General features: G+C 45.9%; 1 protein-coding gene across 5 annotated transcripts in view; it reads right to left on the bottom strand.

Annotated features, from left to right (window-relative positions):
- The window catches only part of ATP8B1 (ATPase phospholipid transporting 8B1), a 109817-nt gene that overhangs the window by 81469 nt on the left and 6759 nt on the right, over positions 1 to 21589 (bottom strand). For 2 of the 5 annotated variants that reach the window (XM_070452464.1, XM_070452468.1), the window contains exon 1: positions 18688 to 18902. The exons of 1 other annotated variant lie outside the window; for it this stretch is intronic. The gene's annotated coding sequence lies outside the window, so the exon portion shown is untranslated. Of the gene's footprint in view, positions 1 to 18180; positions 18406 to 18687; positions 18903 to 21589 lie in introns of those variants that run through there. 2 more of the 5 variants (XM_070452465.1, XM_070452467.1) reach the window with 2 other exon arrangements.

Below are 21589 nucleotides of genomic sequence, written 5' to 3'. Positions count from 1 at the left end.
ATCTGAGTGTTATCAAACAAGATAAATTAGTTTTCCAGTAATGTTAAGAGGCACACTGGGTATTTTGCTTGGAACAAAAAAAAACCACATTCAAAAGGGAACACAGCCTGGGGCCCAGAAATTCATGATAAATAGCTGGGAGGGGACACTCTGGCTTTGAGATAAAAAAGCCAGATCCTAGAGTCCCAAGGTCAGAAAGAACCTTCCTGGGCTCTCTGATGTCACACTTAAAATTTTGTTCTTTATGTCAGTGCTTTACGAAAAGAGTAAAGATTAATCATAAGCAACACACCTCCTGAAATACAAAACTGCACCACTTCCGCTGTGTGTGTGTGAATGGGTGCTCAGTGGTGTCTGACTCTCTGCAACCCACGGACTTTAACCTGCCAAGGTCCTGTGTCCATGTGATGACCCTTTCCTCTATCAGCCCCCAAATTAACGCAGTGAACAAGTTATTAGTTATATATAAAGTATATAAAGATGTAAGAGACATACAGCGTGTGAAGCATATCTAGTATGAAGCGTATACAGAGATATAAAATACAGGCCTTGCCCTCCCAAGCTTACAGCCCATGCAGTAAGAGGGGCAAACACATGCTTTACCGGAAGGTAATTCACTGTGACAGATGCGAGGAGGGGAATCCACAGGAGGGAGCAGCCAATTACAGTTCCGCCTGGAGAGCAGGGGCTTCAGGGGAGGACAGAGAGGAGAGGACAGGACTGAGCTGGGCCTTGAAGCTCAAGCGGGTCCGTGATCGGGCTAGGAGAAGCCAGATGTCTCAGGAGAGGAAACCGCGGGCAAGAAGGTTCTGCAGCCCAGAGGACTCAGGATTAGTTCAGTTACGGGAGCGAAGGCAGGTGTAGGAAGAAGATGGCTGGAAGGGGCTGGAGCAGGCGCCCCAGGTAAAGTGGTTTGGATATTTGCTGAATGGACGCAAGGTCACCCAGTGAATGAGGCACCCAGTCACCTTTATGAAACAGGAAGCCCTTGCCTCTTCCATCCTAACTCTTTATCGCCCTAATGCCAATTTATTTTTGTCTTTGCATTTATCACTGATAACTGACATTCCAGTTCTTCTTTTTTTTGACATTCCACTTCTTAAGGTCCTTATTCCTTGTCTCTCCACAAGAGAAAGGAAGCTCCATGTGGCCAGGGACTATATCTCTTGTTCTCCCCGTGGCATCCAGAACTTCTAGCTAGTGGCTTGTACATAGCATTTGGTGAGATGGAACGAAAGAAGGTAAGAGAAAAAGAAAGAGAGGGAAAAAGAAAGAAGAGAAGGAAGGAAGGGAGAAAAAAGAGGTAGAGATGGATGGAGGGAGGGAGGAATTCTCACTCCATATCTATCATCAGGGTCCAGATGAGGGGCCTAGAACAAACCTTAACTGGTTCTTCTACTACCTAGAAAAACAGCTTCTGTCAGGGAGCAGTGAAATAATTAAGCATTCCTTGAAAATGAGTATCTAGCAACAATGTCAAGACAAAAATAGGCAACACATTGGATCCCCATCAAAGCAATCATGCATCACCAAATCCTTTAAGGCCACATTCTTCTACGGTGCTCTGAACAATTAATGCAAAGAACTGGCCAATCTTATGAGTCAGCATAACAAACCAGGGGAGCACACTTGATGCTTCAATTCCATTTAAAGTCAATGCTACCTGTTACGGAAACACATCTGGGTTCAACTGAATTCCTGCCCAATTGTTCTTTTGCCTCCATCGCAACTTGTTTGGCAAGCCATCTAGAATTTTAAAGGGAATGACTGGAGTGACGATACTACCTCCGATTCATAAGGCGCCTTTCTTCTAAGGCATCTATTAGTCTTCCAATACCAAGTTAATGAGGTTTCTGCCATTCTTGAAATGGTGTAATCACCTTCACCTTGTAGAACGGAAATGGAAACATGATCAGGTTAAGGTGTGGGGTCAAGGGCTCAGGGCCAGCCAGGAAGGCGTTACCTCTGTCCTGGCAGCCTGGAGCACCACCAACACAGTTACCAAGTCTCCTCCTCCACCAGCCACCACGGCCATCAGGACCACAACCACCACCACGGGAATGACAGCAAGGAGGAGGCATAAAACAGCAGGAGCAACCCCGTCACTTTCTTCTTCATTAAGTGTTCTCAAGACTCATTACATGTATGTTATCATATGTGAAACAGATCGCCAGTCCAGGTTCCATGCATGAGACAGCATGCTCGGATGGCCCTGAGTGAGGGATGGGACGGGGAGGGAGGTGGGAGGGGGGTTCAGGATGGGGAACACATGGACACCCATGGCTGATTCATGGCAATGTATGGCAAGACCACTACAATATTGTAAAGTAATTAGCCTCCAATTAAAAAAAGACTCACTACACATCTAACCCAGGGTCATCTTAGTTCCCTAAAGGTGACCAGAAGCAAATCACATACACACACATACACAATCTAACTTCATAACATAAAGGGCTCTTGGGAAGAAAATGGCTGGAAGATAAGGGGAGAAAAGGCTGCTGAAACAACTGACTCTTTTCTGATATTTATTTTCTGTTTTTGTTTGTATTTATTTTTTATTTACTTTCTGGTATGGAGAGTTATTTTAACTGCTCCTTTCCCCACAGATCAACAAGATGCCTCCCTGCGGAAGTCTCTCAAAAGCAGCTTACCTGGCTGTGTTAAATATGTACCATGCTAACCACAGGGCTTCCCCAATAGCTCAGCAGCAAAAGAATCTGCCTGCAATGTAGGAGACACAAGGGGTGAGGGTTCGATCCCAGGGTCAGGAAGATGCCCTGGACGAGAAAATGGTAACCCACTCCAGCATTCTTGCCTGGAAAATCCCCTGGACAGAGAAGCCTGGTGAACTACCGTCCAGGGGGGTTGCGACTAAGCACACAGGCTACCCACAGGCAAGACAAACCAGATGGCTTCTCTAGGTCGCCCTATCACTCTCCATTATTATGCAATATGTTATCTTCCTTTCTCTCAAAGGTCCTCAACTGTTTCCTCAAGTTAATTTCTTATCTATTAAGAGCGGAAACCATTGGCAGAAATTATGTATATTTTCAATCTGCTGTGTATCAACCATATTCCCATTTCAAGAAGTTGCAAGTCAAATCCCACTGCCATTTGTGTTGGGGGAAAAAAGAAATATGGGTGTTCACATCTGTAAATGCAAAGACCAAGACCAGCTTGAGAAGGTACGCCAATCAACTCATGACAGCTGTTACCTTGGAGGAGGAGAATGGGGGACTGGGGGCGGGGGGTAGGGGGCAGGATAATTAATTTTACACTTCACATTCTCTCATACCTTTTGAAGGTTAATTAAACTTGAGAGCAAAAAAATTCGTGGGACAAAAACTGAAGCCTGGAAACCATTCTCACTGGAGCCCTTCATCAGAAAACAACAAAGATGATGACTTGGCATCTTGGTTTACCTGCAGTTTGGCAACTGAAGAGCTTACTAGACAAACGGTGAACAAGGGACGCTTAAATTGCAGCTGAAATCTTTGTCCTTGTATTAATTATCCATTGCTACATAACAGTCCCCTAAGTTGAGCAGTTAAAAGTACAAGTATTAACTCAGTGTCCGTAGCCCAGGAACTCCGTAACGGCTCGTGGCCTCTCACAGGCTACTGCCCAGGTGTCAGCCAGGATGCAGTCCTCTGGGCTCAGCTGGAAGGGCTCTGAGCTCACTTGAGGGCTGGTGGTGGGATTTGGCTCCTCATGGGCTACTGAACGGGGGCCACCCGAAGTTCTCTGCCACGTGTCTCTCCCGAGCGCAGCTCACAACCCGGCAGCTGGCTTTGCTCAGGGCAAATCCAAGGGGGGATCTTTTTGCACCCTGACCTTGGACACGACATCCCACCCCTTTTACCATATTCTATGCATTAGAAGCACATCACCAGGTCCAGCCCACACACAAGGAAGAGAGGATGCCCAGAAACATAAGCCACAAATTACACTTAATGAGAATCCTGAGATATGTTAGCCGGGTCTCAAATTTAGTCAAAATTTGGTCAAGACAGCTCTCATGGAATAAGTGTGAGGTCTCGAATTAAAATGAGGCCAGACTAGAGAGACACAACTTCACTCAGACCAGCTTTGGGAGATGAGAGACACAGATACACTCGTGGGTGGAGCTGGGGGTATCCCAGAAGAGACAAAAATAAAACTTACAACTAATTTCTAACATCAGAGTTGATATCAGCTATGGTCCAATGTTCAATTTATGTTCACAGCACCAGACATGATGTTTATATCTTATTCTTTGGGGGATGATTAACTACCAATCCTTAACTTACGTTGTGCAATGAAAGAGAAAGAAAAGTCTCAGGAATAATACCAAACATTATCTTTCTGGGAAGCCCACTGTAAATCACTGTGGAATTTAAAGGCTAGAGTTCAAAAGCTGAAGAAATCAAGTGATCTTGAAGTCCACACTTCTGATCACCATGTTTGATTACAAAGAATCTCAAAATCACAAGTTTATCAGTCTATGTAAAATAGGTTTTAAAAAAAAGCAAACAAGATTTTTTTCTTTTACTCACTTGAGTAAATCCTTGAAAGGGTTACTAAATATTCAACTTGTCAGTTTCTTTCAAAAGTCCTTTTAAAATGAAAATGCCTAAATTTGCCTTGACTCAGAACAAAGAGTTTTACAAGATTCACTCTGTAAATGGTTCCCTCTGGCCCAGCTCCCAGGTCATCATGTGCAGCTGCAAGGAACATCCTGTTGTATGTTGACATATATTAACAGCTTCGGGAATATAACAATTAAGAGAGTCAGATCTTATCATCCTGCAAAAATATGGTAGGCTGGCTTCCAATTCAGGGCAGAGCTGGGGGAAGCAAGAAAACTTCTCGGAAGCTGTGTGTGGGTGGGAGCAGGAGTCAATTATATTGGCCATTTACCTCTACATTGGCATGAGAAATTATTTTATTTAAACTTTCAGAAATGCTTGCCCAGGCTTCACAGTTTGTAACCTTCCATATCTGTTCACTGGTTTTAGCCAAAGGGGTTGCTTAACAGCAGTGATATTGCACACAAGATGTGAACAACTTATTTTCCTGTGAACAGTTTTATCCTAAGAGAAAGATGAGGTTTCACCTTTCCTTTTCCAGCACACCCACCCCTCCTCCTTCACCCTAACTGATTAGGAGATGATGATCTCTAAGTGGTCAAGAGTCCAGTTTCAGCAGGCACGTCCCTGATTCATTCATGATTTGGACAGACAACTTCCTTGTCTCAGCAATAAGAGCACAACTTATGTGGCCTGGCCAACGCTGGCTATGCAAACAGGCGGCTCTGGGGTCAGCCAGGTGGCTAAAATTCAGAAGACAGACTTACAGACTATTCACATGTGAGCAATCTCCCAAACAGCAAAAGGCAGGCCTTGATTTCAACAGATTTTGAAATCACTTGGGGAACTTCAGAAAAAGAAAAGGGCGAGGACACAGGAGAGTCGACTTTCTCAGCCTCCAGAGAAAGTAGATTGTGTTGATGAACAAGCACTGGGACTGCGTTCCTGGCCTAGGCTGAAATGTTAATATGAATTTCTGTTCTTTCCAATAGATGAGTTACCTTGATCATATTCTTTACTCTTCATCCTTAAGACTTTCATACGCATCTGGAGAGCTTTGCTGAGTTTTTATACCACTATCAAGCAGTTAAGATCTTAAAATAGAAACACCTGTTTTAGAGTCACGAGGATTGTTAAAGAAAATGTCCAAACTCTTCATTTTTACTAGAAGAATCTGGAGCTCAGAAAGGTTAGAGGAAGGGACAGTGCCGGACCTGTCTCCATCAGTAAAGTGGTGATTAATGGATTAACTAAATTTCCAATAGTTACTGAATGCCTACTAGACTATGGACAATGTAGGATGAATAAGATATGATGACCTCCTCAAGAGGAGAGAAACCATCACAGAGATCGTCATAGTTCAATATGCAAAGTGCAGGGGAAGGTGGCATGCCCGAGGGCGGACTGCGGTCCTGAAGGAGTCGTACCTGACCCAGCCCGGTACCTGACCCAGCCCGGTACCTGACCCAGCCCGGTACGTACCAGGGAGGGGCCCCAGGCCAGAAGAACACTGAACCTGAACCTTAAAACAATAAAGCATTGTGCTCCCTCAAAGAAAGGGCAAAGGGGCTCTGCCCTCCCTTTAGAATTATTGTGAAAGTAGTGTACAGCACGTGAAGGAGCTGGGTAATCAGCAAATCACTACACAGACGTAAGCTGTGAGGTTAAAGGATTCAATCAAGGCCATTCATAGCTGATGCTTTACAGAATCCAGTCTGATGTCCTTGAGTTACTCCCCTCATTTATGTCAATCACTTCCCTCTGTGTTTATACCTAGACACTTCTGTAAGCCTGAGTAAATTTTTGATATGCTAAAAGACATCCTGTAGACAGCAGACTCTTATAGCATCTACCTTCTGAACAGTTCTTTGCCTTGACTTAGTATTAGAATGCCCCCAGAGGAAACATGTTGGGTGATCAGAATCTCCAGCATCAATATAATCGATGCTCCACAAGTGATTCTAATTTGTAGCCAAGTTTGACAGTCTGATGCATTGCAAAAGCAAGAATGGACTGTACCCTCCCTCCCACAGACAAGTCGATAGTCACCTCTGGTGAAGGTTACAGAGTACATGAAATCCATTTGAGTCTGGACTATAATGTGGTTCTTTAAGGAAAGCAATTTACCGCCTGAAGGATGACTGGCTTAGATTAATACTAGTTTGTCTTTTCTGAAGATACACAGGTTGATAGGGTGGGAGGGGAGAATTGACCAGAAGTATGACAAGCGGCAGAGAACAGACTGTCCCGGCTAAAAATGCTCTACAGAGAAGTCATAAAACAGATAATGGTCAGATTAGAGTGGAGAGTGGGGAAAAAACGCTCCTGGAGGAATGCAGTCATGGAGACAACAACACCAAAGTGAATTCCTATCTAACAGAGTTACTACTGTATTTACTGGGGTCCTTTGAAAAGGATGACAGTCATAAAACGGGATGGATGCATCTATCTCAAAACAACTTTATGTTTCCATTTCTTTTCATCGTATAGGCAGGCCCATGTAAAATAAGAACTTTAAAAATATCAAATACACCTGGTAGATGCTGCTGAAAATGAATCTTAAAATACTTCTTGACACAATTCACAGGAAAATCTAAAAGAAAATTAAGTGTTGGAGAAAACACAGAAGTCATCTTTCCTACTGTTTATCAAAGGGCTCTGATGCCAAGGCTGTTGTTCTTTCATCAATATGTCTGGTCCTCCCCATCCTCACAATCAAGGGCTCATGAGAATCATGGAACTTTGCCACCAATCAAACCCAGAAGCCACTTATGAACAGGAACCCCCCTGGAGATTCACATGCACATCTATGTTTGAGAAGCCATTGGTCTACATTGTAGAAGAAGCCACTTTCTGGAAGGTCCTTCTCAGCCATGTGGGTGCAATCAGGCACCAGATTATCTCTAAAATCCATTTAATTCCCAGCATCACCCCACCCCAATCAGAATTGTATTATTACTATTTCCCAAGTCATTCTTCTGAGGAACCCCAATCATTCTTCAAGAGGCCCTCCAACGTAACCTCTTCTTGGGAACCTTCCCGAACTTTCTAAACTGAGTTACTGTTTGATAACTCCCTCCTCTGTGCCCCCATAGCCTTGAGTTTCAGGCCCCCTCCCCTCACCCCTGCAGACTGGTCTCCATTCATTCCCCACTCATCCACTCAGGCAACACCTGCTCCCACTAACCTTCCACCGAGAGTCATCAAACCACAAGCTTCGGCCATTCTGCCGGCCACTGAGCTGTAGCGAGCAGGACAGAAGGTTCCAGGCTCACAGGGCAGCACCCCAATCACCCCACACGCAAACAAAGGGTCTCACTCTCACGAGTACAAGGAGAAAGAGCAGAGGGCATCCCTCGGGAGAGACCTATTTCACTCGGGTGGTCAGAGGACACTCTGAAGAAACGACACTCAGCCAAAAAGCAAGAGATCAGTGAGACGGAGCAGGACCCCACGGCCGTTGCCCACCCCCCATGTTTTCAGCTTGCCTTTTGTCTGTGGAAAAATGCTAGCCCAAGAACACTTCTCATCAGAGAAGTGAAAAAATGCATAAACAAAGGAAAACAGTGAAAGCAGGCCAAATAATAATAATGTGCCCATTAAACACAGTCAGGGAGCTTTAGTTCCTCCTCAAGGCCTACAGATAATATTCCGAGCCCAGTATCCTGCGAGTTGTCTTGTAGATACTGAAATGCCAGGTGGAGAAGTTAACTATATTGTGACTAGACTGTAGCCGTGCATAAACTGCCATCATTCCGAGAATTGGCCTCAAAAAAATGGAAACAAACAGATGCTGGAACTTAAGTTAATTGTACCTAAAGCAATCAAGATGATGCTGGTCAGACCGCTGATGACCAATTTCAAGATGACAGTCAGAAGTGACTGTGCTGTTTCTGCATGTAGACCCCTCTGTCTGTCTATAAAAGCTCTGGCCCACTGATTTTCGGGCAGGGGGGAGAGATGGGGTAGAGTAGGCCTTTGGATGGACGTCCACCCTCCCTTGCTTGTTGTGTGTATGTTAGTTGCTCAGACGTGTCCAACTCTTTGCGACCCCAGGGACTGTAGCCCACCAGGCTCCTCTGTCCATGGAATTCTCCAGGCAAGAATACTAGAGTGGGTTGCCATTTCCCTCTCCAAGGGATCCTCCTAATTCAAGGATCGACTCTGGGTCTCCTGTATCACAGGCAGATTCTTCACCCTCTGGGCCACCAGGGAAGACCCCACCTCACCCTGGCTGCCAGCATTCAGAATAAAGCAAACCTCCCCTTTCCACCAACCTGGCCTCATTAATGGTTCTGAGGGGCAGGCAGCCAGACACCACTTTCAGCAACATGAGGAGGAGTCATGTGGGGGAGCACTTTCCCGGTGAGAAAGCAACAAATGTGCAGGTGTGGAGACAGAAGGGGGTTCGTGGTGCTCCAGGAACTGAAAGAGGACAAGAATAGACCTGGAGCGGGGGAAGCCGGGCCTGGTGAGCCCTCTTAAGGGGGGAAATGTTCTTGAAACTGCAATGCTGAGCTGCAGACAGGTTTGCAGCTGGGTGTGGAGATGCTTCGGGATAAATGGCTGCTCTGGGTCGGAAGGGGCAGAATGAAGACAGAGACACCAGTCAGGAGACACCTGAGGTGGTCCAGGAAAAGGAGGGTGGGGGCTGAAGTGAGGGGATGGCAATGGAGAGAAGCGGGCAGATTCAAGACCTTCTGGCAGTAGAAGCAACAGATCTTGGAGATAGACTGAAGCGGAGGTCAAATGGTGGAGTTTGGGAGAGAAAGCATCACAGATCAAGACCTAGTCCAGGTAGAGAGGCGTCGTCTAAACTGATTGGGGTTCAGGGCTGGATGTGCTGTGGCGTGGGGGGAAGGCTCTGAAGATGCTCAAGTGGAGAGAGCAGGCCGGCAGAGAGAAAAAGGTGGCTGTAATGGAAGGTCAGCAGAAATCAGCACATTAAATTAATAGTATTTAGTTAGTTATTGGAGAAGGGAATGGCAACCCATTCCAGTATTTTTGCCTGGTGAATTCCATGGACAGAGGCCTGGTGGGCTACATGAGGTCACAAAGAGTCAGACACGACTGAGTGACTAACACTAACTAACAAAGCCACAGAAACAGAGGCGATTACCCCACGGAGGGGAAAACAGGGCTGGGACTGAGTCCAGAGGAACCCCAGGGTTTTACGGCCTGTTCATCGTTCAGAGCAGGATCTCTCAGCCTTAGTATTACTGACGTTTTGGGTGGGAGAGATCTTCATGGTGGGGGCCGTCAGAGGCTTAGCAACACCCCTGGCCTCAATCACTAAATGTCAGCAGCAACCACTACATTGTGACAAGCAAAACCGTCCCCCTGTGACCCAAATCACCTGTGGTTGCTTCGGCTGGGGGATTTCTGCAGAATGTTTTCATAAACCTGGTGCTCGTTTCTGTCTCAAGTTCACAGCCAACTCAGGATAAGGGCTCTACAAATGACATCAACTTTCTCACGCTCTGACTTTGTGGACAAGCACATAAAATTGAACACAACTGGACCAAGTATTAAACTTGACTTTGCTCCACCTAGTAGGAAACAAATGTAGTTATACTAACCCCAAGATACTTTCAAGATCCTGGAAACTCATTAGCACCTTTTGACAATAACATAAACCCAAACCAGAATAGTGAGTGAGTATAGGCATTAGTTGTCTTCCCTTGGATGCAAACATCTTCTAGCTCAGAGTTACAGAATGACCTAGAAGTTTCCAAGTACCATTAGTAAAAAGATCTTTAACCCAAACCAAGATGTCACAAGAGTCCATTTTTCCCAAACAGGAGTTAACTAAAAATAACCCCTAGTATTATATGGCATTTGCAAAGGATGGCAATAAGTAACAAAAGCTGGTAACAAAACTTAAGACATCTATTTTTGTTTGTGACTGTTCTGCTAAGTAATAAGGTCTAAGAACTTGGATCATCTCGTCTGGCATCTTTCTAAGAGAATGAAAGCCACACAGTTCGTTCTCGGTCCCCCTGGGTTCTTTCCACCCCAGTTGTTGTCGTGGTTCAGTCACTAAGTCACGTCAGACTCTCTGTGACCCCACGGACTGCTGCACGCCAGGCTTCCCTGTCCCCCACTACCTCCTGGATCACTGGAGAAGCAGCCAGCTTAATACACTGAAGAAGTAACTGTAGACGGCATCAGAACGCTGGGTCCCAGTTCCTGAGTTTCTGACTCAGTAAATCTGATGGGCCCTCACTTGTGCTGATGCTGCTGCCTCCAGGACCATACTCTGAAGACCAGTATCCAGGCAACTACTACACGTTAAGCCGTGTTGGCGTGTGAAATGAGCAGCTGGCCTCTGAGATGGCGTGATTCGAGCTGGGACCGGAGCAGAGGAGGGGCCGCTCACTTTGACCGGCGAGCGTGAAGAAGCAGGAAGTCATCCAGCAGGTCACACCTGGTCAGCTGGGGGAGGCGGGGCGGGAAAGAACGTCACAGGTGAAGGACACAGTATAGCGGAGACCCCGGCACACCCGGCGTGCGCTCCGTCCCTACAGAACTGTAGGTCAGAGGGGAATGCCATCTGTTAGCAGGTGGTTAGGAGAAGCAACTACACAATTAACATCGGGAATGAAAACGCTCCCTTTCTATGGGAAGTGTTTTAACGATCAGATATTTCACCATCATCCTTTTTCCTTTTGCAATGAATACTTTCCTCCTTAAACAACGGGCTGTGCTTTAAAAGAGTCTATCACCATACCAGGATCATTCAATACGAAGAGCCCTGCCGTTTTAACATCACTAAGGACGTGTGCAAACACAGCATGCCCCGAGTTAGTCTGAAGATGGACAGGCAGGAAACAAAGACAGAAACATCTCAGGAGCACCTTTTAAGCAGCGCCTGGGCAGAGGCAGAGGGAGGATCTAGTAAATTTAACACAGGAGTGCTGGCGCTGGGAATTCTGCAGGATACTTTTATTCTTATGATTTATCGATTTAGTTTTGGCTGTGCTGGGTCTCTGTTGCTGCACACGGGCTCTCTCTAGTTGCGGTGAGCAAAGGCCTACTCGCTAGCTGCAGCATGTGGGCTGCTCACGCGGCGGAGCAGGGCTCTCACGGGCTTCAGCAGCTGTGGCGCATGCGCCTAGCTGCCCCGAGGCGTGTGGGATCTTCTGGGACCAGGGATCGAACCCATTACCCTGCACTAGCAGGCAGATTATTAACCACTGGACCACCAGGGAAGCCCCGGATATCTTCTAATCTAAGCTCCTACATTTCAGAAACGTGTCTAAAGTTCAAGAAAACTAGGAACTCCCAAAAAATGTTAAACTTTTTTAAAAATCAAGATTTGCTTGAATGCAAAGGAAAGATACTATCATCTTTGTCTAGTAAGCAGGGTTAAAATAAAGCCAGATAGGGAACATTGACTTTGAAAATGCTGGGGCAGAAAACTGTTCTCCAACAACTCAGAGCTTGTCAGACAAAGTATACAAGGACTGCCCAACAGGATGTTAGAATATTTAAAAGGTCTGAAGTATTCAAGGATACAAGTTTGAAGACAATTAAGACATTAACATTAAATTCTAGGAGTGCTCTGGACTGGAAATCCTTGCACAACGCCTACAACGTGGCAAACTAAATTTTACTAGCAAATAAAATGTACTGTAGTTCTTGCAATGGTCGCCAGCCTTTACATTCCCTGAGTTCTGTGCCAAGTGCAATAAAAGCCATATTATGCTTACTTATTTCCTTATGACACATGCAAAGGAGCCCATATATAAGAGGACATAACTTCATCGGATGAAAGGTGGGCATGAAGTCCCAGCTAGGACTGAGACTGGGCAGCACATTGTCTTCTTATTCCAGCTCGGTCTTTGCCATGAGCTTCTTCTCCGAAACTGGTGTTTAGTGACTTGTTGATTTCACAACTTTACTGATATTCAACTTTTAAAAAAGGAGTCTCTTCATTTAAAAATGGTCTACCCTCAGTGGTGAAGTATACAAATGTTGGCATTATTTAATCTTTCTGAAGATTTAAAATGTCTCAAAATAGCAGGAAAAACCATTTAAAATAAGAAGACCTCATTTGGAATTTTATAAATTTTCTAAAGGGACATGTAGTATTCACTGTGTAGACAAAAAAAAAAAAAAAATAGCCGATAAAAGCGAATATGTAATGAACAAAACAGAACCCACCAGGCATCTCTGCCATCAGAAAAACATGTTTCTTAAAAAGAAATGAAAAGAAAAGCACGTTTCTTTTCTACTTTGTGTGAAGACCATACTGCCCTGTACTTTAGTTAGATGTAGTTTTGTCTGATTCCCCTATTAAATACTAAATATCTGAAGGGCAAGGACTATGGCTAACACAGTCATAGTTCCCTAAAGTCAGTATGGAAAGTGAAATTAATGACTGTCCAAGCTGGTCGTCAAGGATAGGGTGTTCTATTCATTCATTCACCACACATTTGTTGAGTTCCTTCCATGTGGAAGGAACTGTGGTTAGCACAGACTGCACACAGCAAATTCCAAGAAAAACAAAGGAAAAACTCCCTTCAAAATAGAATATGCTCCATCCAGATCTAGCTGTTAGCGGTATCCACTGGGACTGCTATACTAAGTGCCAGGATTTCAAAAATCTGAATGCGTATCGTTATTACGACAGTGCTTCATCCCGGAAGAAACTGAGCTTGCCCTTTCAGAATACTGGACCCTAATTCTTCCCCAATATCACCCACAACATCGTAATTCCTGGAAATCTGGCTGCCAAATGCCATGGCTGCCAATGAAGCATAGGTTTCACCATCTTCTTTACCTACCATGCTTGACATTGCTTCCACCAGGTAAATTTTCAAAACTGGCATCCTATGACAGATGAGATCACGCAGAGTCATGGAATCACATCCAGATCTCCTTGTCGGACTCTCTGTGACCCTATGGACCACAGCCTGTCAGACTCCTCTGTCCACAGGATTCTGAAGGCAAGAATACTAGCACGGTTGCCATGCCCTCCTCCAGGAGATCTTGCCGACCCAGAGACTGAACCCACAACTCTTGAGTCTCCTGCACTGGCAAGGGTTTCTTCACCACTAGTGCCACCTGGGAAGCCCATAAAACATCAGAGCCATGATTTGAATCACAAAGAAATGAGATCTTAAAAAAACAATGGGCTGATCACTGAACTAAAAGTTGAGAAGAGTGTCTTAGCCCAGTTTTGGCCACCCACCTAAACGTTACTTTCCCTTGAGTTTCTTTTCTGTTCTATGGAAACAATACCTGTCCTAGTAACTCCAACTGAGAAGGTTTTAAAACTATGAAGTGATCTAAAACTACAAAACACTGTTATTCCCAGTCGAGGTCAAAAAACTAACTGGTCAGGGACCAAGTCAGATCTGCCAGCTCTTGAACTCAGGGCCTGTTCCCCAATACCAGGTTGCTGCTAATTACAAATAAGGAATATTCACTAAAATTCAGGAAAGTAACACAACACAGACATTTCAAGAGACTAGGGGGAAGAAAAATAAATTCTCTTCTCATGCCCAACTCCAGATTTTTAAAAAATGCATGGAAGATCCAGGAGTTGTCAAAGGGAGCTTGAATATACACATAGTTCTTAAATTCCAAACACCTCTGTGTTCCTAAATTTTGATTCTGAGTAGTGTTGCCAAATAAAACACACAGGATGCACAGTCAAATTTAAATTTTAGATAAATCATTGTTTAGTCTAAGTATGTCCCAAATATTGCATGGGAGGGACATACTTATGTTAAAAAAATGTATTTGTTGTCTAGTTAAGATTCAAAGTTAATTGTGTGCCCTGTGTTTTTATTTGCTTCTGTATTTCAGAATTGTTTGTACTGCTTTTCCAACCATTAACCGTGAGGTCCTGGAGGGAACCCTCACCTTGGGTGTCGTGAAATCCTCAATCAGCTCAATTTCTGCTTTTGTCAATGACTAGTTCTGAGGCTTCAAGCCACCTACAGTTCCTTCACTTGGAAAAAAAAAAGCCAGTAAATACAGACAGGGCTTCCCAGGTGGTTCAGTGGTAGAAAACCTGTCTGCCAATGCAGGAGATGCCGGTTCAAACCCTGGGTTGGGAACCTCCCTTGGAGAAGGAAATGACAACCCACTTAAGTATTCTTGCACTGGAAAATCCCATGGACAGAGGAACCTGGTGGGCTACAGTCCATGGGGTCACAAGAGTAGGACACGACCTAGCAACTCAAAAACAACAAATAGAGACAGCACGGGCCTGAGTGGGTGAACGCTGCTTGTGCGAGCATAGACCTCTGCCAGCAAAGGCAACACCATCCGTCACACACCCTATATGCTGGGTGTGTTTAGTCGCTCAGTCGTGTCCGACTCCAGTGACCCCGTGGACGGCAGCCCACCAGGCTCCTCTGCCCGCGGGGACTCTCTAGGCAAGAACACCGGAGTGGGCTGCTGTTCCCCCCTCCAGGGGCTCTTCCTGGCCCAGGAATCGAACCAGCGTCTCCTGCAGGTGGACTCTTTACCAGCTAAGCTACCAAGGAAGCCCCACACACCCCATACACATATTTCAAAGCACAATTTGGTTTTTAGACAAGGCCACACAAGCCAATTTAAATACCCTACTGTTGAAATTAACACAATATTGTACATCAACTAAACTGCAATAAATTTCTGTAATTAAAAAAATAAATACCGCACAGTCCATGAGAAATTCCCAAACTTTAGCGAGTTCCCATTAAATATACCAACTGCCCCTCTCCCGTGTCTAATACAAACACTTGACCTGTGTAAGGTGGTCCTGCCAACTAGATAATACTGTACCAGCGTTCCACTGTCATTCTCGTCCATAAAGCAACACTAGAGCATTTCCACAAGTGCTTTCTTTGCTCAAATTTAAATGCTTTATTGCTTAAAAAAATAGTTGAATGTACTATTCCACAAAAAAATAGTCAAACTTAAAAGGATGACCCTAAGGTTGGAAAGCGCCGGTCTCGTAAGGATTCCAGCATCCCTGCCCGTCCACGCTCGCGCTCAATCATGTCTGGCTCTTTGCAACCCTTAGGATTGTAGCCCGCCAGGCTCCTGTCTGTGGGATTTTTCCAGGCAAGAATATTGGAGTGGAATGCCATTTCCTCCTCCAGGGGATCTTCCCAGCCCAGGAATCAAACCTGCATCTCCTGTGTCTCCTGCAATTCAGGTGGATTCTTTACCACTGAACCATCAGCGAAGTGCTCAGCTTTATAAGGTTTCCAATGTCCCCGTGGAATTCATTAAACCAAACCCCACGCTGCTGGTTCCCAAGGTTGCATTCTCCGGGCAAAATTCCTGAATTTATCAGAGCTTGACCTCTGGCCACTCCTAGATGAAAGTGAACACGACCCAAGCTAAATTCCTAATCTTCCAGCCTGCTCCTCTGTCTCTGGCATCCTCATATTCCATCCCTTATGTCAGAAACCTGAGAATCAACTGCTCCTTCCTTTCCACAAGATCCTGGAATCTGATCTGTCACCCAGGCGGAGACTCCACAACCAAACCACAGCTTCCGTCCCCTGCTTCACACCTCCACCGTCATCCTGGCCCAAGCCCCCCACCTCTCATCTCTCTCTCTCTCAGACCCTGGCAGTTGCCTCCTAACTGGTCTCCTTGCTTCTGCTCTTGGCTCCCTATGCCTGCCCATTCTCCACATCATAGTCTGAGTTTTCAACTGGAACTCAAAATCAAATCATGTCACTCCACTGCTTACAAATACATGGATGTCTTCCAACCAGCTTGGTCCCTGCCCACCTCACCCCATGCTTCTTGGTCCCAAGCATCCCACCCCTCCAGCGAGCCTGGCCTTCTCGCAGGTCCCAGGACCAGCAGGAAGCTCTCACCACAGGGTCTTTGCACATGCTCTTGCCGTGAGCTGGACCAGGAAAAGCCTTACCTGATGCCTTCTCATCCTTCAGGTCTTAACTTAAGAATAATCTCCTTCAAGACATCTTCCTGGGCTAAATCTTTTGTTGTGGTAAAATATATACAACATAAAATTTACCATTTTAGCCATTTGTAAAAGTATATTTCAGTGGTGTTTAGCACATTCACAATGTTGTTCAACCATCACGGCCACCCACCTTGGGAACTTTCTCATGCTCCCAAACTGAAACTCTGTCCTCTTAAACAGTGATTGCCACTCCCCCGCCCTCCACCTCCGGTAACCACGGTCCTCCTTTCTGCCTCTATGAATCTGACTGTTCTGTGCACCGCACAGAAGTGGAATCATACTGTAGTTGTCCTTTCGTGTCTGACTCAGTTCATTCAGCATAATTCTTCAAGGTTCATTCATGTCATGGTGTGCGTCAGAACTTCCTTCTCTTTTAAGACTGAACAGGATTCCATCACATGGATGTGCCACTGTGTTTTTATCCATCCATCCTTCCAAGACCATTTGGGCTCCTCTGGGGCCATCCTAAAGTCAACCTTCATTATTCTTAGTCATGTCTTATTTTCCTATAGGTGCTTATCACAGATTCCAATACCAGTGCACCGTATATCTCTTTGGTTCAATATTGATTCCTACAACCCCTCCTCCAACAACCCTGTAAGCACCGCAGGGGAAGGTCCCTGTTTTGTTCATCCTGGCATTAACCCCCAGTACCTGCCATGTGGCCTGGAGTGGACTGGGTGTTTAATAAGTAAATGTTGACTTTTTTAAATAAAAGAAAATGATAAGGCCACTCAAAAGCCACCAGTTTTTAGATGCAGTCACAAATTCCATGTACTTTGTAGCTAGCTATGAAAGAACAAATTAATGCACACACATGTATACACACACATATACACCTTCACAAAGAAATATTTAGCTCTCTGGGCACAAACAATTCCTTTTCTAACAATGTTAATCGATCTATTTGTGACTAACACACATTTCCACTCCCTGTGACCCTTTCAAGAATGCGTCACATGCAAAAGTAACTTGTGTACTCAGCAATTAAGGACTTAAAAATGGCTAAATGCTACAAGGTGGATGATTATGCTAAACAAAACACCATAAAAACATTATGTTAAGTGAAATAAGTCAGCTCACAAAAGAACATGTGTTGTATGCTTCCATTTAGAGAAAAGGTCCAGATTGGCAAATACATAGATTCAGAGAGCAGAGGTTGCCAGGAGCTAAGGGTGAGCAGGAATACAAGTGACAGCTAAAGGGGACCAGACTCCTTTTTTGAGGTTATAAAAAGCTTCCAGAATAGACTGTGATGGGACTTCCCTGGTGGTCTAGTGGCTAACACTGTGCTCCCAACACAGGGGACCCAGAGCCCAAACACCATGATTAAGAGTCTGCAACCTGTGATGAAGATCAAAGACCCTGAGTGCCACACCTAAGACCAGTGGGGCCAAAAAAGTTTTCAGATATTTTAAGAAAAAAAGACTGTGGTGATGGTGGTACAACTCTGTAAACAGACTAAGAACCATAGAACTGTATACTGTAAAAGGATGAATTGTACAGCACAGGAATTATATCTCAATAGAACTGCTTGGAAAAAAACAACCCACGTGTGTGGAGATGGGGGTGGCCGGCCTGTGCTTGTGGGCGAGAAGACGCTTGCCTTCCCCACTAGACGATGCGTGGTAAGGCTGGGAGCAGTGGGAGCAGGGAGCAGGGCCTTACCAGCAACTTCACCTGCTTTCTCTTGCCGGAGAGGTCTCCGTGCCCTGAGCGCCCCATGGAATACAGACCATCTTCCTTCCCAGATGGAGCTAGCGGCAGAAACTCTGCTCAGTCCCTGGGTCAGGAAGATCCCTGGAGGAGGGCATGGCAGCCGACTCCAGTCTTCTTGCCTGGAGAATCCCACGGACAGAGGGGCCTGGCGGCTGCAGCCCACGGGGCCGCAGAGCCAGACACGACTGAGCGCCTGACGCGCTCACTTTCCCTCCAATACGAGCAGAGGCCTCTGCTTCCTGGAAATCGTCTTTTCCAGCACCTCCCCCCTCCCCAGCGAAGAAGAAAGACATGCTCTGACGATAAAGTTCTCTGCACGAAAATCTCATACAAACGTGTCTTCTGAAGAGCCTCTTTATCACCTATCATGAGTGATCTGAACACAGCCCGTTGAATTTACCCCATTTTGAAAATTCAGATTTCTGTTTGAGACCCAGACTCTGCCAAGAAAGTTACCTTTGGTTCCTCTTTCTCTCACATCCCAAGTTCAATCCATCCAGAAATCCTGTTGGCTCTACCTTTAAAAAATATCCACAGCCTTCTCTCTCTCTCAGACGTCTCACTTCGGTCCCCGACTCCAACATAGTTCACCTGATTCTGCTTCCTATACCCTCCCGATCCTAAAGCCCTCCCCCGGCGTGGGCTCCACACAGCAACCAGAGCGACTGAACCACGAGTCAGAGGACAGATCATGACCCTCACTGGGCAACGTCCTCCACCGACTCCCTCCACCGCCCCCATCCAGCTTGCACAACGTCAGGGCCAAAATCCTCACACTCGCAGGAAGCCCGGTGTGGGGGGGCTCCACGCCCCCTTGCTCCGTCCTCCCGGGCCCTGCCCCTCCACACCCCCAGGTCTGAGGATCAGCCAATGACCTGCTTGCCTTCATCACCCCAGCCAGGCACCGAGGCAGCTGTGCCCAGGACACCCTCCCCACCCCTGCTCTGCCAAGATCTTGCTAACTCACTGCTCCCTGCTGAGTCTTCACCCAGATGCCACCGTCTCCACTGTCCAACTGCACCCTGCTCCCTTGCCCAGCCCGCCCCCGCCCAGATTCTTCTGCCCGCAGCACCCATCTTCACACACACCGTGTGATTTATCTGTGCGCTGGGCTCAGTCGCTCAGTCGTGTCCCACTCTTTGCGACCCCTTGGAACATAGCCCACCAGACTCCTCTGTCCGTGGGATTCTCCAGGTAGGAATATTGGAATGGGCGGCCATTTCCTCCTCCGGGGGATCTTCCCAACCCAGGGGTGGAACGCAGGTCTCCGGCACTGCAGGCGGATTCTTCCCTGTCTGAGCCAGCAGGGAAGCCTGTAACGTGCCTATTCACTATCTTCATCATCCACTGTCCTCGCCTTGCTGGAATGGGAGCTCCTTGCAAACAGGCTCTCCACGTCCTTGATTAAGTGACCGACGCTGGGGGCCTGGCACGAAGGATACGGTTCGTAAGCAGCTGTTGGCCAGCTGTCTCAGACTTTGTAAGGCTAAGGAGGAGTGTCCACGCTGCGGAACGACAGACAGGAAATTCCCTAAGAGAAGCCACAAGTTGTCTTCTCTGGCCACTCAAGAAGCTTGTTCAGTCATGTCCACCTCTGGCAAGCCCATGGACTGTAGCCTGCCAGGCTCCTCTGTCCATGGGATTTCTCAGGCAAGAATACTGGAGTGGGTTGTCATTTCCTTTCCCAAGGGATCTTTCCAGCGCAGGGATCCGAACCCTTGTCTCCTGCATTGGCAGGCAGGTTCTTTACCACTGAGCTACCTGCTATAACTCAAGAAATGAGACCAATAGTGACTAAGAGTACAGGGCCTGAGCAAACTTTCTTCAGCTTTTTTTTTTTTTTCAAGTGTTGCTCTGAATGATCTCAAGGATCCAAGTCACACTGGATGCTACTTATGTGACCTTTGAGAATTTTCACTATATTTCTCTATGCAAGGGGGGAAGGCTAAGACTGATTTTAAAATAATATTCTAAATCTCAACCAAGTTGAGCTAAATAAAGTAGCAAAACTATGAGAGATTAATATCTTTTCTGTGGTTGGGACTGGCACAGGATAGGAAAATGGAATGATATCCAAGGATAGTGATACTGGGGTCAGTGTGAAATGTGTGTATGTTTTACTTAAAAAAAAAAAAGTATTGCTTTTAAAATATGCAAATCCTTATCTTGGCTAATTTTCAAGACATTCTATGAGCAAAAGGTCACGTAAGAGTCTATTGTTCCGATTAAAATGTTTATAGCCTACTACTACTAAGTCGCTTCAGTTGTGTCCAACTCTGTGCGACCCCATAAACGTCAGCCCACCAGGCTCCCCCATCCCTGGGATTCTCCAGGCAAGAACACTGGAGTGGGTTGCCATTTCCTTCTCCAATGCATGGAAGTGAAAAGTGAAAGTGAAGTCGCTCAGCCGTGTCTGACTCTTAGCGACCCCATGGACCGCAGCCTACCAGGCTCCTCCGTCCATGGGATTTTCCAGGCAAGAATACTGGAGTGGGGTGCCAAGCCTAATAGACATCTAATCATGATCAAAAGGGTTCTGGTTTTGATCCTGCTCCATGAATAAGCACATTAGTACACAGACCCAACATCTGACAATTCTGCCACCCTGTGAGTGATCTCTTGCCTTGAAACCTATTTTGAAAACCAAAACTAAGATAGAAAACAGTCTGCTTTTTAAGTATCCCATTTTCAAACATTACACGTAAGTTTTTCTCTCATTCTAACCCTCCCTCCATCCACCCAAAAAAAAAAAAAAAAATTTTTTTTTTTCTTTAATTCAAGTCAATTCTGGAGGAAAGTTAAAGATTTTTACCTCTACCAGGAAATAGCCTCCCTGGAGGGCAGTGTGGCCTGAAGAAATCTTCAGATGGTGGAGCCAGGCCTCCTGAGCTTTTATGCTCACCCTGGTACAGAGCACGGTGTCACCTACACCGCAGGTCAGTGGGTGATGAAATTCTAAAGGAATTTCAGCTGTGTGAGAGCAGCTGCAGGTGAAAAGGAGAAATGTGGCTGCCCCCCATGTGTCTTCCACGTAACCAGCCTCCTCGCAGTTTCCCACATCCTTATCTCCAAGATGCTTTGGAGGAAAATGTGATACTAAATTCTCCATGTCCCAGGTCATCTTAGCCAGGTTCTATGTTCTATGAATGACATATCTCACAAAACTGAATCACATCTCAACAGCTCCCAGGAAGAAACAGATTTCCATATGCCCATGTTCACAACAGCCAAAGGTGGACACAACCCAAATGTCCTTCATCAGACAACTGGATAAACAAAATGTGGTATACACACACTGGGGAATATTATTCAGCCTTGAAAAGGAAGTGAAAGGAAATTCTGACTCATGCAGTGACGT

This window comes from Odocoileus virginianus, chromosome 22 (assembly GCF_023699985.2).
Source record: "Odocoileus virginianus isolate 20LAN1187 ecotype Illinois chromosome 22, Ovbor_1.2, whole genome shotgun sequence".
Taxonomy (NCBI): domain Eukaryota; kingdom Metazoa; phylum Chordata; class Mammalia; order Artiodactyla; family Cervidae; genus Odocoileus; species Odocoileus virginianus.
This window is presented reverse-complemented; position numbering and strand designations above follow the sequence as displayed.